The sequence below is a fragment of the Panthera tigris genome, chromosome A1 (assembly GCF_018350195.1).
Source record: "Panthera tigris isolate Pti1 chromosome A1, P.tigris_Pti1_mat1.1, whole genome shotgun sequence".
Lineage (NCBI taxonomy): Eukaryota > Metazoa > Chordata > Mammalia > Carnivora > Felidae > Panthera > Panthera tigris.
Window position 1 is genome coordinate 21,599,827 of NC_056660.1, and position 13,113 is coordinate 21,612,939.

The 13,113-nt window shown below is 40.3% G+C and overlaps 1 protein-coding gene across 6 annotated transcripts in view; it reads left to right on the plus strand.

Moving 5' to 3' along the window:
- Positions 1–13,113, plus strand: part of RCBTB1 (RCC1 and BTB domain containing protein 1) — a 53,827-nt gene that overhangs the window by 254 nt on the left and 40,460 nt on the right. Inside the window, exon 2 of one of the 6 annotated variants that reach the window (XM_042966235.1) lies at positions 1,493–1,594. The exons of 4 other annotated variants lie outside the window; for them this stretch is intronic. The gene's annotated coding sequence lies outside the window, so the exon portion shown is untranslated. Of the gene's footprint in view, positions 1–1,374; positions 1,595–13,113 lie in introns of those variants that run through there. One more of the 6 variants, XM_042966163.1, reaches the window with a different exon arrangement.

Sequence of the window (13,113 nt, forward strand, 5' to 3'; positions counted from 1 at the left end):
GGGCTTCCCGGCCCCCGGTCCGCGGGGCGCTGCGACCCGGCGGGTGGCGGGGCCACCGGCGCGGCACCGTTAGCAGCTCTGCTGGCGTTTTCTCCGAGGAGGAGGGAGAGGGTGCAGGGAGGCTAGGGAAAGTTTTCCCTGCTCCCTCTCTTTTTTGAGCTGCTAGGACGCGGCTTTGCTCACAGCTGCAGCCTGTTACCGCTCTGGGCGCTGTTTTGCTGAGAAGAGACCTCCCCTCCGACTCTCCTCCCCATCCTCTTTCGGCCTTTCCCAAGATCTTAGCATCTTCTCCTTCATCTCCGGGGAGGGTGGTGGTATCACAGACCATATTCTCCACCGTCTCCCTTTCCCCCACAACACGGCCTCCACAACGGGGCATTCGCTTAGGGACCTTTATCCAGGAGTGAGGAGAAATGAGTGAAACATTTCTCTTGTCCTGCCTTGGGTGCACTAACCGCTCTATTTTATGTGAGATGACCATCTAGGCACGCTCTGTTCCGCTCCCGTAAGTGGCTTTTTGTGTATGTTTGTTTGCATGCGAGACCTTCCGAAGCCCTCTTTGCAGCTGGGAATTGCAGTTTTTAAAGCAATATTGTAATGTTGCTTTAAAAAAAAAAAAAAACAGGTTCAGAGTCTTATTTGACTTTGGCCTATTTATTTTTGGGGGAGGAGGATTATAGCTCTTGGAGGCAAAAATTGTGAGTTTCTAATACTGTTGTGCATTGTGGGATAGTAACATCAAAACACCAAGGTATATATCATGCAAAAAAGAATGGAAAAATGAGCTAACCCTGAGGGAGGTTTATTGTGTTTTAAACTTTAGAAATATCTATTTGAAGTGACCACTGGGTGAATTTCTCCGCTTCGAAGTGCTTTCAGGGTTGAGTAGGTAACTGTATGTTTTCATTCTATTAATCCGTGGCATGGATATCTTTTATTCCATTGTGTGAATCCCGTTTATTTATTAAGTACTTCTAGACAGGTCCCATTTCTTCTTCACTCTAGAAGAAGAAGGGTATTAATCATTAACGAGATTTCTTCCACAGTGATTTTTATGTGTGTGACCCAAATGATAAAGTTCTGGGAACTTCAGAAAGCAAATGGCTTTAAAAAGCTATCAAGTTTGCAGCTTTAAAAAAAAAAAAATCTTAAAAAATTTTAAAGTAAAGAGTGCTTATATGTTGCAGCAAGAGCTTGGCTTCATCTTAATAATCAGCAGCTCAGGGGCACCTGGTTGGCTCGGTCCGTTAGGCTTCCGACTTCAGCTCAGGTCATGATCTCATGATTTGTGGGTTCGAGCCTGGTGTCGGGCTCTGTGCTGACAGCTCAGAGCCTGGAGCCTGTTTCCGGTTCTGTGTTTTCCTCTCTCTCTGCCCTTCCCCAGCTCTCTCTCTATCACTCTCTCTGTCTCTCAAAAATGAATAAATGTTAAAAAAAAATTTAATCAGCTCAAGCTGGGAAGTCTGAGACCATGTCCTCCTTTATCTGAAAGAGTGGGGAAGATGAAACTGAAGGGAAGTCAAAGACCATCATCATCATCATCATCATCATCATCATCATCATCGTTCTGTTTTTCTATGTACTGCATTAAATAGTAAGTCAAACATGGCAAACAACGTTTGGGCCCTAATGGAGTCTAGAGTCCAGGCAGGTCCTTACTACACATTTTAAAAATATTCTGTGGTTTAAAAAAAAAACAACTAAAAATGTTAGATATTGTATACATGTTGAGCAGTAAACAGGAGGCATATGATGAATGTCAATGTTTGACTTTAACCAGAATAGATGTCACAGAAGAGGTCAGTTAATCAAGTCGGTTATCTAAATCAATTACGTGTTTGACCCACAACATTTTAAAATTAAAAAAAATTTTTAAAAAATATTTCCAAGTATATTAAGTCACAATATAGACTTTTTAGATTTTGAAAGGAAACAGAGAATTTAGAAACTAAAGCAAAAAGAAGAATGTACATCACCTGTAATTATACCATCTAAAGATAAGAGTTAATATTTTGGGGCATATATCCTTTTTACTGTATGAGTTTATGGGGTTGCTGTGTTCAGATAGTGAGATTTCAGGTTGTAAGGGATACTGTGATATCCAAATCTACTTCATACCTGAGTCTAGGAGAGCCAGTAGCAAAAGTTTCAGTATAAGAACTTAGTCAGGGGCGCCTGGGTGGCTCAGTCGGTTAAGCGGCCGACTTCAGCTCAGGTCACGATCTCACGATCTCGCGGTCCGTGAGTTTGAGCCCCGCGTCGGGCTCTGGGCTGATGGCTCAGAGCCTGGAGCCTGCTTCCGATTCTGTGTCTCCCTCTCTCTCTCTCTGCCCCTCCCCCGTTCATGCTCTGTCTCTCTCTGTCTCAAAAATAGATAAAACGTTAAAAAAAAAAAATTAAAAAAAAAACTTTGTCAAATCTATTTGATTTTGAGTTTAGATAGATTTGGATAGCAAGAGTTCAAATAGCTAGGGATACCTTTATTTTTTTTAGTATTAGATTTTACTAAGTGATATCATACTCATGCATACCTAATAAATTGTAAGGTGTGAAAGGACTTGAGGAGATAATGAATTTCATTTGGGAAAGACTGTACTCCGAGCATTCCTGAAAGATGGTGTCTATCCTCCTCACAACCCCAGAAACGAAGATTCCATGGCTTTCCTGAGACTAGCATTCTATGGGGGCAAAAGCGTATGTTTGCAGAGATGTTCTTTTCAATACTTATGCAAGTGTTTTAGTTTTGGAGATAGTCTGACCCCCTTCTATTGCTTCAGTCATGAACTCAAATAGCGTAGTGGAAACATCTAGTAATATTGTTTACAGCTGTGGTGGTAAAGTGTTTTCAGCCATTACTGCCAGCAGTTCCTCCCATCCCTCGGCTTGACTGCTGCACCTCCCGTTAAGAGATGGAGTCTGTGTCTGCTCCATTTGAATCTAGGAGAGACCACCTGCAGTGGCTCAGCTGTGTGAGTGAGGCCTGTGTCAGCCTTAGTTAAGTTCCCAGTGCCCATGACCTCATGAGCAACCTCAGCCGAGTTACTCAAAACACAGAATTGAGAGAAATAACAAGTTGCTCTTGCTTTAAGCCACTGAGTTTGGGGATGGTATGTTACTCAGCAAAAGATGATTGAAGCAGCAGCATAGCACCCTTGGTGTAAAACTAGTTCACTTATAAGTCAGTCCCAGGATGTGATCCCTGAGCGAAAATTGTGGTCAGCGTGCCTTAGTGATAAATCTCTAAAGTAAGTCTTTACTTCATGTTTACATAAGGATATACTTATCAAATTAGTTTAACCGAATACTGTGGCTATATCTTGTGCTCTACAAGCTAACTGGGTAAGTCAAAAATCATTTTGTGTAATTGCTTATTATCATTTTTTTAATGTTTATTTTTTATTTTTGAGAGAGGGCGTGCTAGCGGGGGAGGGCTGGATAGAGAGGGGGGTACAGAGGATCTGAAGCGGGCTCTGTGCTGACAGCAGTGAGCCCGATGCGGGGCTTCAGCTCCTGAACCCTGAAATGATGACCTGAGCCGAAGTCAGACACTCAGTCGGCTGAGCCATCCAGGCGCCCCTGGTTATTATCCTTCTTAAGTTAACATGTTTTAAAGGAATTATCCATTATTGAGATGATGGGTGTGTGGTGTTTTCTTACAGTTTGTCATTTGATGAATTTAGTACCATGATTGTAATTGTGAGTACTTACAGTACACATGCAAGGTCTGCAGTGAACTCATGTATGAGAGGTGCTTTGTTCTCAAGGAGGGTGAATCTTAGGCAAACTGTTGTTTCAAATGTGGATATTACTGGACTTTCAACAGATAATGTATTGTTCAGGGGCACTTCTCTCATCGTGTTTAAATGAGCAACTGCCCATTCCAATTCTGGTCAGATCAGTTTAAGAAAAAGACCCACTTCACTGGAGAAGAAAAACTTGGAGGAGATCAGAGGGGTACTTGTACAGACTTCTGGTTTCTAGCTTCCACTGGGCTCATATCCCCTTTATTGGTTTCTCTGTCAGTACTCTTCCTGCTTTAGACGTTAGACCTTTTCCATTTTTTTCCCTCCACTCCACGTTCTATTGCTACCTTTCCTCTTACTCTCAACAGAAAGCCTTCTCTCTTTCTTCACAGGGAGAAATAGATGACTTCAGAAGAGAATGACCCAAAATGCAAATCAAACCCACAATGAGATATTACCTCACATGCACTAGGATGGCTATAATAAGAAAGACCATAATAAGTGTTGGCAAGGATATGGGGCAGTTGGAACCCTCATAAGTTGCTGGTAGAAATGAAAAATGCAGAGAGAGGGGGGAGAGAAAGGGAAGAGAAAGAAATTGTTTCCAACTTCTGGTGCCTCAACCATGAAATTCACTTCCATCTGTATCCATCCTTCTTCTCTTTTGTTTTCACAGAAGAAGCTCCCCCTTTCTATAGCTTCTCTTGCACCTCTGCTTCAGATTCCACTTCCTGTTACTCATTTAGTGCTTATGTCCTGCCCTTATCTTTCTGTCTTACTGGGTCCTTCCTGTGAACATTTAAACATTTTAAGTTTCTTGGGGCACCTGGCTGGCTCCGTTGGGAGAGCATGTGACTCTTGATCTCAGGGTTGTGAGTTTGAGCCCAACATTTGGTATAGAGATTACTTAAAATCTTAAAAACAAATTAATAAGTAAACCTTTTTAAGGCTCTAATATGTTTAAAATAAAAAGGTGACCCAAAATACATCCTTCACTTTCAGCCAATTTTACGTTTACTCCTAGCTAATTTTCTTTTCCTTCACAGTCAGACTTCATGAGCAAGTTGTTTATAGTCATTGTTTTCACTTCTTCACCTTTCACATGCTCCTCAGCCTGCTGCAATCTGGTCTTGTCCACCCACAGCTTCACCGAAATTCATCTCGTGAAGGTCATCAATAATTCTTGCCAAATCCAGTGGGCATTTCTTAGTCCTTACCTTGTTTTGGTCTCAACAGCATTAGACCTTGACCTGCCTCCTTTGTGTGATGCTCATGCCCCTAGGCTTCCATGACTCTATTCTCCTGGTTTGCTTCCTACTCTGCCTGTTCCTTCACAGTCTCTTCCGCAGGGGTGTTCCTTGTCTCTCTGCTGTCCGACTTTCTTAGAGTTCTTTCCGACATCCTCTTCTCTTCTTACTCCACACACTTTTCCCTGGGTGATCTCATGCCAGATTTCCACATCTTCAATCCAGATCTCTTTCTTGATCTTCAGATTTACAAATCTATCTATTGGACATATCCACTTTGATATCCCACAGGTGGCTAAACTTAAAATGTCCAGGGTGGAATTTGTCATCGACCCTGAAATTTGCTGTGTTCTGGGTCCTAGTGAGTGACACTACCGTTCACTCAGTTACTTAAGCTGAGCAGCTGGGTATAATCCTTCGCTCTCCCTTTTCCCTTATCCAGCTCCTCTTCTTCCATTCAGTCAGTTGCAGAATCCTCTTGAGTTTGTCTCCTGTCCAGGTTTCTCCATTTCCACTTCCTTGGTACAGGCTTCTTTTCTTTCTTTCCTGGCTTGCTGTAGCCACCTTAGGCTCCCTCTGAGTTTTCTTCATCAGCATCTGGTCCATACATTCAGCCAAAGTAATCTTTAACGGACGTACATCTGATCATACCACTTCCCTGCTTAAGGTCTTTCAGTGATTGAATGTTGTTCATAGGATAAAGGCTAAGCTTTTTGGCTACAGCCATGCTAAATTTCTTTCAGTTCTTCCACCTGGCATATACATTCACTGTTCCGGGTGCCTGTCTTCTCACAGGTAGTTGACGCTTCCCAATTCTGGTGTTTCCGTGGCATTCACAACTATCCACGAGAGCAATGGCCACTCTGGTGTACATCTGTTTATGTGCCCAGACCTCTCTGACCCCATGTAAGTTCTGCCAGGGTCAGGGAAGGGTGTCATGGTGTTGGCTTTGTGTCCTTTTTACTTGGAGGACATTCAGTAAACTTTCATTGAAGGACTACAGTACGGTTCTGCCTGTCCATTGCTGGAATTTTAGTTTGGCACTAGGCCATTGCAGGGTATGGTTGATACTACTCCTATGGCAGAGGATAGTAGGTAAAATCACATTAGAGCTATTCACGTGGGACGGGTTATGATACCGTAAATAGATTTGAGCTTAGGTCCCTGTATTCCAGCTTTGAACACATTAGAAAAATAAAGTATAACTGTGTTCTATCCATTTCTTTAGGCTTTTGGCCCATCTGTATTTATGTAATTTATTTTACAAAACCTTGAATGTTTGGGGAAACAAAGAACAAAACTATAGAAATTACTGCAAATCATGGAAGTTTTTTGTTTTAAAAATGAAAGTATCTCATGGAAGCAATACTTGTATAAGATTACAGTCAGCTTCACAACCCTGGATATCTTTTTTTTTTTTTCCTGCTAATACTATTGCCACTGGGGTTGTTTGCTTTTATTTAAAATTTTTTTTAACGTTTATTTATTTTTGAGACAGAGACAAAGCATGAACGGGGGAGGGTCAGAGAGAGAGGGAGACACAGAATCAGAAGCAGGCTCCAGGCTCTGAGCCATCAGCCCAGAGCCCGACGCGGGGCTCGAACTCACGGACCGTGAGATCGTGACCTGAGCCGAAGTCGGACGCTCAACCGACTGAGCCACCCAGGGGCCCCAGGGGTTGTTTGCTTTTAACCTGAGCACATGGCTTCATTGGAATTATTTCTTCATTTACAATGAGCTGTCAGATTCCCTATGTCCTAGAATTGCCTAAAGTTTCTGTGCAATGAAATGAAAGTGGGCTTTTGGATGATGAGGATAAAGAATTGCTTCCAGAAGCCGTAATTGCAAATTGTGTTTCAAGTAAAGTAACTTCCTGGCAGTTGGGAAATGACGTATGTCTTCTCCAGTGAGTAACACATTTGAACAAAAGTGATGAGACCAGAGGGTGGTCACTGTGTTAGCAAATTCTAAAACAGTCTGTTTTATTTTTATTTATTTTTAAACGTTTGTTTTTGAGAGAGAAGGAGAGCGTGAGGAGGAGGGAGAGAGGGAGAGAGAACACCAAACTGGCAGGGCAGAGCCCAATGTGGGGCTCGATCTCACAAGCGGTGAGATCATGACCTGAGCTGAACTCAAGAGTTGGACCCTTGACCACCTGAGCCACCCTGGTGCCCCAACAGCAGTCTGTTTTTAAGTAAAGGTAGGAGGATGACCTTGTCACCTGTTCATAGGCATCTTCATGAAGGACGCCATAAACTCTTTTGGAGAATGCCTCATTCTCAAAGGCCCTCTATCTTTGTGGATTTTGTCAGGTGTTCAGGGCATTCTCTTGCATTCTTGTAGTAAGATAAGCTTGCAGAAAAGAGAAGTGGATGACAGCTGTCCTAGCAGCTGGGGCACTAAGAGCATCATGTGTCTGAGCAGATCTCCAGAACTTTGTTTCTTTGCAGTACTTATACCACAGAATGGGTGCAGTAGTTAAAAGTGGTTTTTTTTGTTTTATTTATTTATTTGTTTGTTTTGAGAGAGAGTTCAGGGAAGGGTCAGAGAGAGGGAGAAAGAGAATCCGAAGCAGGCTCTGCTCTGTGAGTGTAGAGCCTGACATGGGGCTTGATCCCATGAACTGTTAGATCATGACCTGAGCTGAAATCAAGAGTCAGATGCTCAACCAACTGAGCCACTCAGGTGCCCCTAAAGTCTAATCTTTAAAAAACAATTTTTTTAATGTTTATTTATTTTTGAGAGAGAGAGTGAGTGGGGGAGGGGCAGAAAGTGAGGGAGACACAGAATCTGAAGCAGGCTCCAGGCTCTGAGCTAATAGCACAGAGCCCAATGCGGCACTCGAACTCACAGACCATGAGATCAGGACCTGAGCCGAAGTCGACACTTAACCGACTGAGCCACCCAGATGCCCCCTAAGTGTAATCTTACTTATAAAATTTTGAGGGTGAGTCTGTCTTAGAGTAGAGGCTCGTCTGGACCTGGGAAATACATTTGGTGTCTAAGTCCTAGGTGTAGCATCTGCTCAGTCTCAAAAAGCCCATCAGAATAAGTATGGAAGTGGGGCCGCCTGGGTAGCCCCCTCTGTTGAGTGTCCGACTCTTGATTTCGGTTCACGTCATGATCCCAGGGTCGTGGGATTGAGCTCCGCATTGGGGTCTGTGCTGAGTGTGGAGCCTGCTTAAGATTCTGTCTTTCTTTCCTCCTCTGCCCTTCTCCCCGGTTGTGCGCACACACTGTCTCTCTTAAATGAACAAAAAATAAGTATGGAAGAAATTGATGAGAGTAATATTTGGCTCTTCTGTAACTTGAAAGGTCTTTTTGAATTTCTTTTGCTGTAGTATAGATGTATGACATGACAAGTTGTAAAGTTGCACCCCAGAAGTTTACCTAAGACTTTAGAGCTTATCTTTGGAAGGCTTACTAGCATTGTAATATAATACTCAAAAACAGAGAAAGATGGCTACACACTTAAGTCTTTTGTGCTCAGACAGGAACTTCCATTGGTAAAAAAGGAAGAAAGCTATAAAAAACCCTCATTCCTGCAGGAAACTGGGTAATCTTCACTGAGGAAATGCTTACATTTTATCATCTGCTAGAACACTAAGAATTTGGTTTCTGGGATTTCATGTAGCAGTTTTCTGGGATATATAATTTTCATATAGTTGTAACCTTTGTGCACATATTTTTTTCCATATATACATTAACGTGTATCACATAGACTATAGATTTGTATGTTGTATTCCGTTGTTTGCTTACTCTACTTGTATTTGTATTCTAGGCTTCTACTTCCTAGGATTGGACTTTCTATTAGACCATAATCTCCTCAAAGGCAGGGACGTAAACGTATTGCTCTTGATGATTTCCCCCAGCCTTCTTGGTGTGTGGGGTCATTGTCAGAAGAAGTAATATATGCTATTACTTTGTTCACATTGTCATACAGTAGTGCTTATTTTGTAAAGCATCTTAGACTTTATCAATGGCTCATTAGCTATAAATAAATTCCTATTATAAGGCAGCTTAGCAATTTAAACTGATAACAAATAACTGATAACAAATAAACCCATCGAGTTTATGAAAACAGAAAAACCCTATTAGAGATCTTCAGTGAACATGTCAGTGCTTTAATTGAAATAAATTTTTTTTGCAGTTAAATATTTTTTCGTATTTGACATAGCTGTTTCAAATAGTCTACACCAGGCTATATCTTGTAAAGAACGTGGAGCCCATTTTTAAACAGATTGATTCGCCATTCAGAGTCTTTTATGTTTACTGTGAGAAAATCCGCTTCCACGATAAAAAATCATACAGGCTCGCTCCCTGCCCTAAGAATGACACCAGAAGAAGAGAGAGAATCTTGGTGCCAACCAGGTCTGCAGGGCTGTTCACACTATTCAGACCTCTTTTCCTCAGCAAGCTTGTAGGTCAGCAGAAGACAGGTTCTGAGGTGTGCAGTCCCGTTGGTTGTGTCCATCTCCTTTGTGCCAGCTGCCTCTACTTGGAACGAGGCTTGAGATCTGTGTGGAAGCCACATGCTTGTAAGTCATAATTCTTAATTTCTAGTGTTGTTTAATATTGAGAGCATTATGTTATCAAAAACAAAGTTTTCCTGTACTGTTTTCTCCATTTCCTGTTTTTTTGAATTCTGTAAATGTATTCAGATATATTTTTGCTATATCAGTAAAGCAAAACATTCCCCACCTTCCTTTAGCACTAGGGGAATGGAAAATAAATATGCTCTTAGAGGGATCAAAAGATTGGTCGCTACATTACTCCTTTAGTCTTCCAGTTCTAAATGTAGATTTCTAAAATTGGAAGGTCTGTGTTAGTCCTCTTGACTAAATTTGCTTTCAGAGTGTAAAATAAAATAACCTTTTCTTCTCCATGCTCTAGCTCTCTGAGGGACAGTGCTGGTTGCTAGGAAAAGCCATCCCAGGGAATGGGAATTGGATCTACACTACCAGTGGACGCAGAAAAAGTCTATGGGAATATAGGATATATTTTCAAGTGTCAAAGAAAATAGGGAGATCCAAGTGGGTTGGCATGTTATCCTCTCAGAACGTTACAACTCTTTTCCATCCTCTGCTTGCATTTCTCATTTCTGTTCTTCTACTCTTGCTTTATCTCCATAAAACAACAACAAAAAATTATTGATTCACCTATTAATGCACAGTGAGTGATAACTGAGGCTGAGCATATCAATGCTTTTTACAAGAAAGTACTTCCTAAATAATGGGCAGAAAAAATGTTGCAAAAAGAAAAAAAGATTATTTTATTGAAGTTCTTCAGAGGTTATTAATATAATTGACTAATTACAACTCATTTTTATGATTAACAGTAAGTCATGGGAGGACTGGTCATCATAACAATTAGTTGGTTTAGTTTGAATTGCTGTATATGCTGGAAAGTCCTAAGAAGGCTATATATCTTTTAGAAAGGTTCACTCAGGATTTCTCTAATCTGAACTTGCCTTACCAAGCCAGATTTCATGAATTGTGATTGTACTTTTCCAAAAATAGTTTTTAGGACTGAACCACTTTTATATTTAATTAAAAAACTATATCTCTGAGTTTACTGTGGGTTTGTTGTAAACCCATGGTATCATAATTTGATTTTTTAAAAATGTAAAATATACATAAAATTTCTTATTTTACCCATTTCTAAATATACAGTTTAGCGACAAATATATTCATATTATTGTGCAGCTGTTACCACTGTCTCCATAGAACTTTTTCATCATCCCAAACCAATACTCTGTATCCATTGAACAGTAACTCCCCATTATCTTCTCCCCCCGGGTCCCTGGCAGCTATTACTGTCCTTTCTGCCTCTAATGAATTTGATGAGGCTAGGTGCCTCGTGTAAGTGGAATCGTACAATTGTGTTCTCTTGTGTCTGGCTTGTTTCACTTAGCATGATGTCTTCAGTGTTCTTCCCTGTGATAGCATGTATCAGTCATTTCTTTTTAAGGCTAAATAATATTCCATTGTATGTAGATAACCACTTTTGTTTATCTGGGTATCTGTTGGTGGATATTTGGCTTTTCACCTTTTGGCTATTGTGAGTAATGTTGCTCTGAACAGCTGTCTGTTCCAGGGCCCTGCTTTCAGTTCTTTTGTGTGTATACTAGAAGTGGAATTGCTAGACCACATGGTAATTCTGTCTAATTTTTGAGGAACTGACATAATGTTTTCTACATTGGCTGTAGCATTTTACATTCTCACTTTCTACATGTAATTTTATGTTAATAATTCATTTTACAGATTTGCCTGAATACTCTGCTGCCCTAGGTTGTAAACTTAAGGCAAGAATACTTATTTAAACTTTTAAAGGGGTAAATATAATTCAAATTTAGTTATTTGAATTATAAAATTATAGTTATAATTAGCATTACAATTATAAATGGTTTTTTTTTTTTGGTCACTAAATGTTTGTTATAGAAATTTGAAATATATTTGAACAAATATACAAAGAAAATGTCACCTCTAATCTCTCCAGAGAAATACATTTGGTGTGTATATATCCTTCTATCTGTATATATTACACTTTAAAAAATTGTAATCATATAGTACATGTTGTTTTTTAACATAGCTAAGCTGTACAGGGTACGCTTGTTTTTTTGCAGGGTGTTGTGTTTGTTTTGTGTTTAACATGGGAATAAGCTCATAGTTTAGCTTTTTGTTAGCATATCCCTTGGGATGCTTCATTTAAAGAATGCCTAGTACTGTGGAAGGAAGGGCATTGGGTTGCCTTTCTTAAGACACTTATATCACTGTTGAATACTTACCAAAGTATGTGCCTATCCAGGGTGGCCTAGGTTGATTAGGCCTTTTGAAGATTCTTCCCTGTTAGTAGTACCTCCTTAGTACATTAATAGAATAACTCCACATATTACTGTTTGAAACATTTAAATTATTTTGCAACCTCCGGAGTGATGATTTAAATGAAATGTAATTGAGCTATATTTATATTCCTTTAAAGTGAAATCCATACAATTAGAACCAATATGTTAATACTACTTCATGTTTAGGCAAATTTAGTAGATGTTATAAGACATCAGAGCTGTCATAATACTACCCTCCTTGTGACAGATCCTTATATTTGTTTTCTTTTTTTAATGTTTGTTTATTTTTGAGAGAGAGAGGTGAAAGAGAGCATGCGTGAGGAGGGGTAGAGAGAGAGAGGGAGACAGAAGATCTAAAACGGGCTCTGCACTGAAAGCAGAGAGCCTGACCTGACCCTACAAATCTCGAGATCATGAACTGAGCCAAAGTCAGACACTTAACCAACTGAGCCACCCAAGTGCCCCAGATCCTTATATTTCTGAGTTGTTGATAGCCACAGGGTTCATACGTCTGATATAGTTTTCATAACAGATTAAATGTTAATTAATTTCTAGTGATTCCACCTGCTTTAGCTTTTTGGATTAATATACTATATTAATACACACTGTAATTTTGTGGTAGAGGGTCAAACATGAAGTTGATAGAATGATCCTTAGTATGATTTTCTTAATATTAGCAAAGGTGCCACTATCCCCAGGAAAATAGAGAAATTAAACCTCTCACCACAGTCATCTAATTGGAATGATAATGATGGTAATTTTGAGTCAATTAGAAAATGTTGGTGGTATTTGCATTCGCATTAAACTGCCTTAGTAAAAGATATACCACGTGCCCAAGTTCAGGACTGATCTGTACAGCACATAGCACATCCTGAGTTTTAATACCTCCATAAAACCTCTTGGAGAACCTTGTCTGAATTCTGAGGATACCCTGTTCCTGTTATCAGCTGCACAGATTGAGCACTAATGAAGACGTGCTTTGTCCCTTAGCAGTCTGTAGCCCAAGGAGGCACCTTGTGCTCATCCACTCTTGTGAACTCCTTGAGGACAGAGGAGCATTTGGTCTCCAGGGCCTGCCTCCTAGTGGTTTTGGAAGAAGAAAGGAATGAGTGACATTCACAAGGTTTAACCAGGCAAATCTAGATAGATGCATATTGGTGACACATTTTTGGGGGGAGGGATGGGGGGAGTACTTTTTGTATTTGAAGCATTTTAAAAAGCAGATGCTGGTATACATTATTAGACAAAATAAAGTCAGAAGGAAGTAATGTTGAAGAAG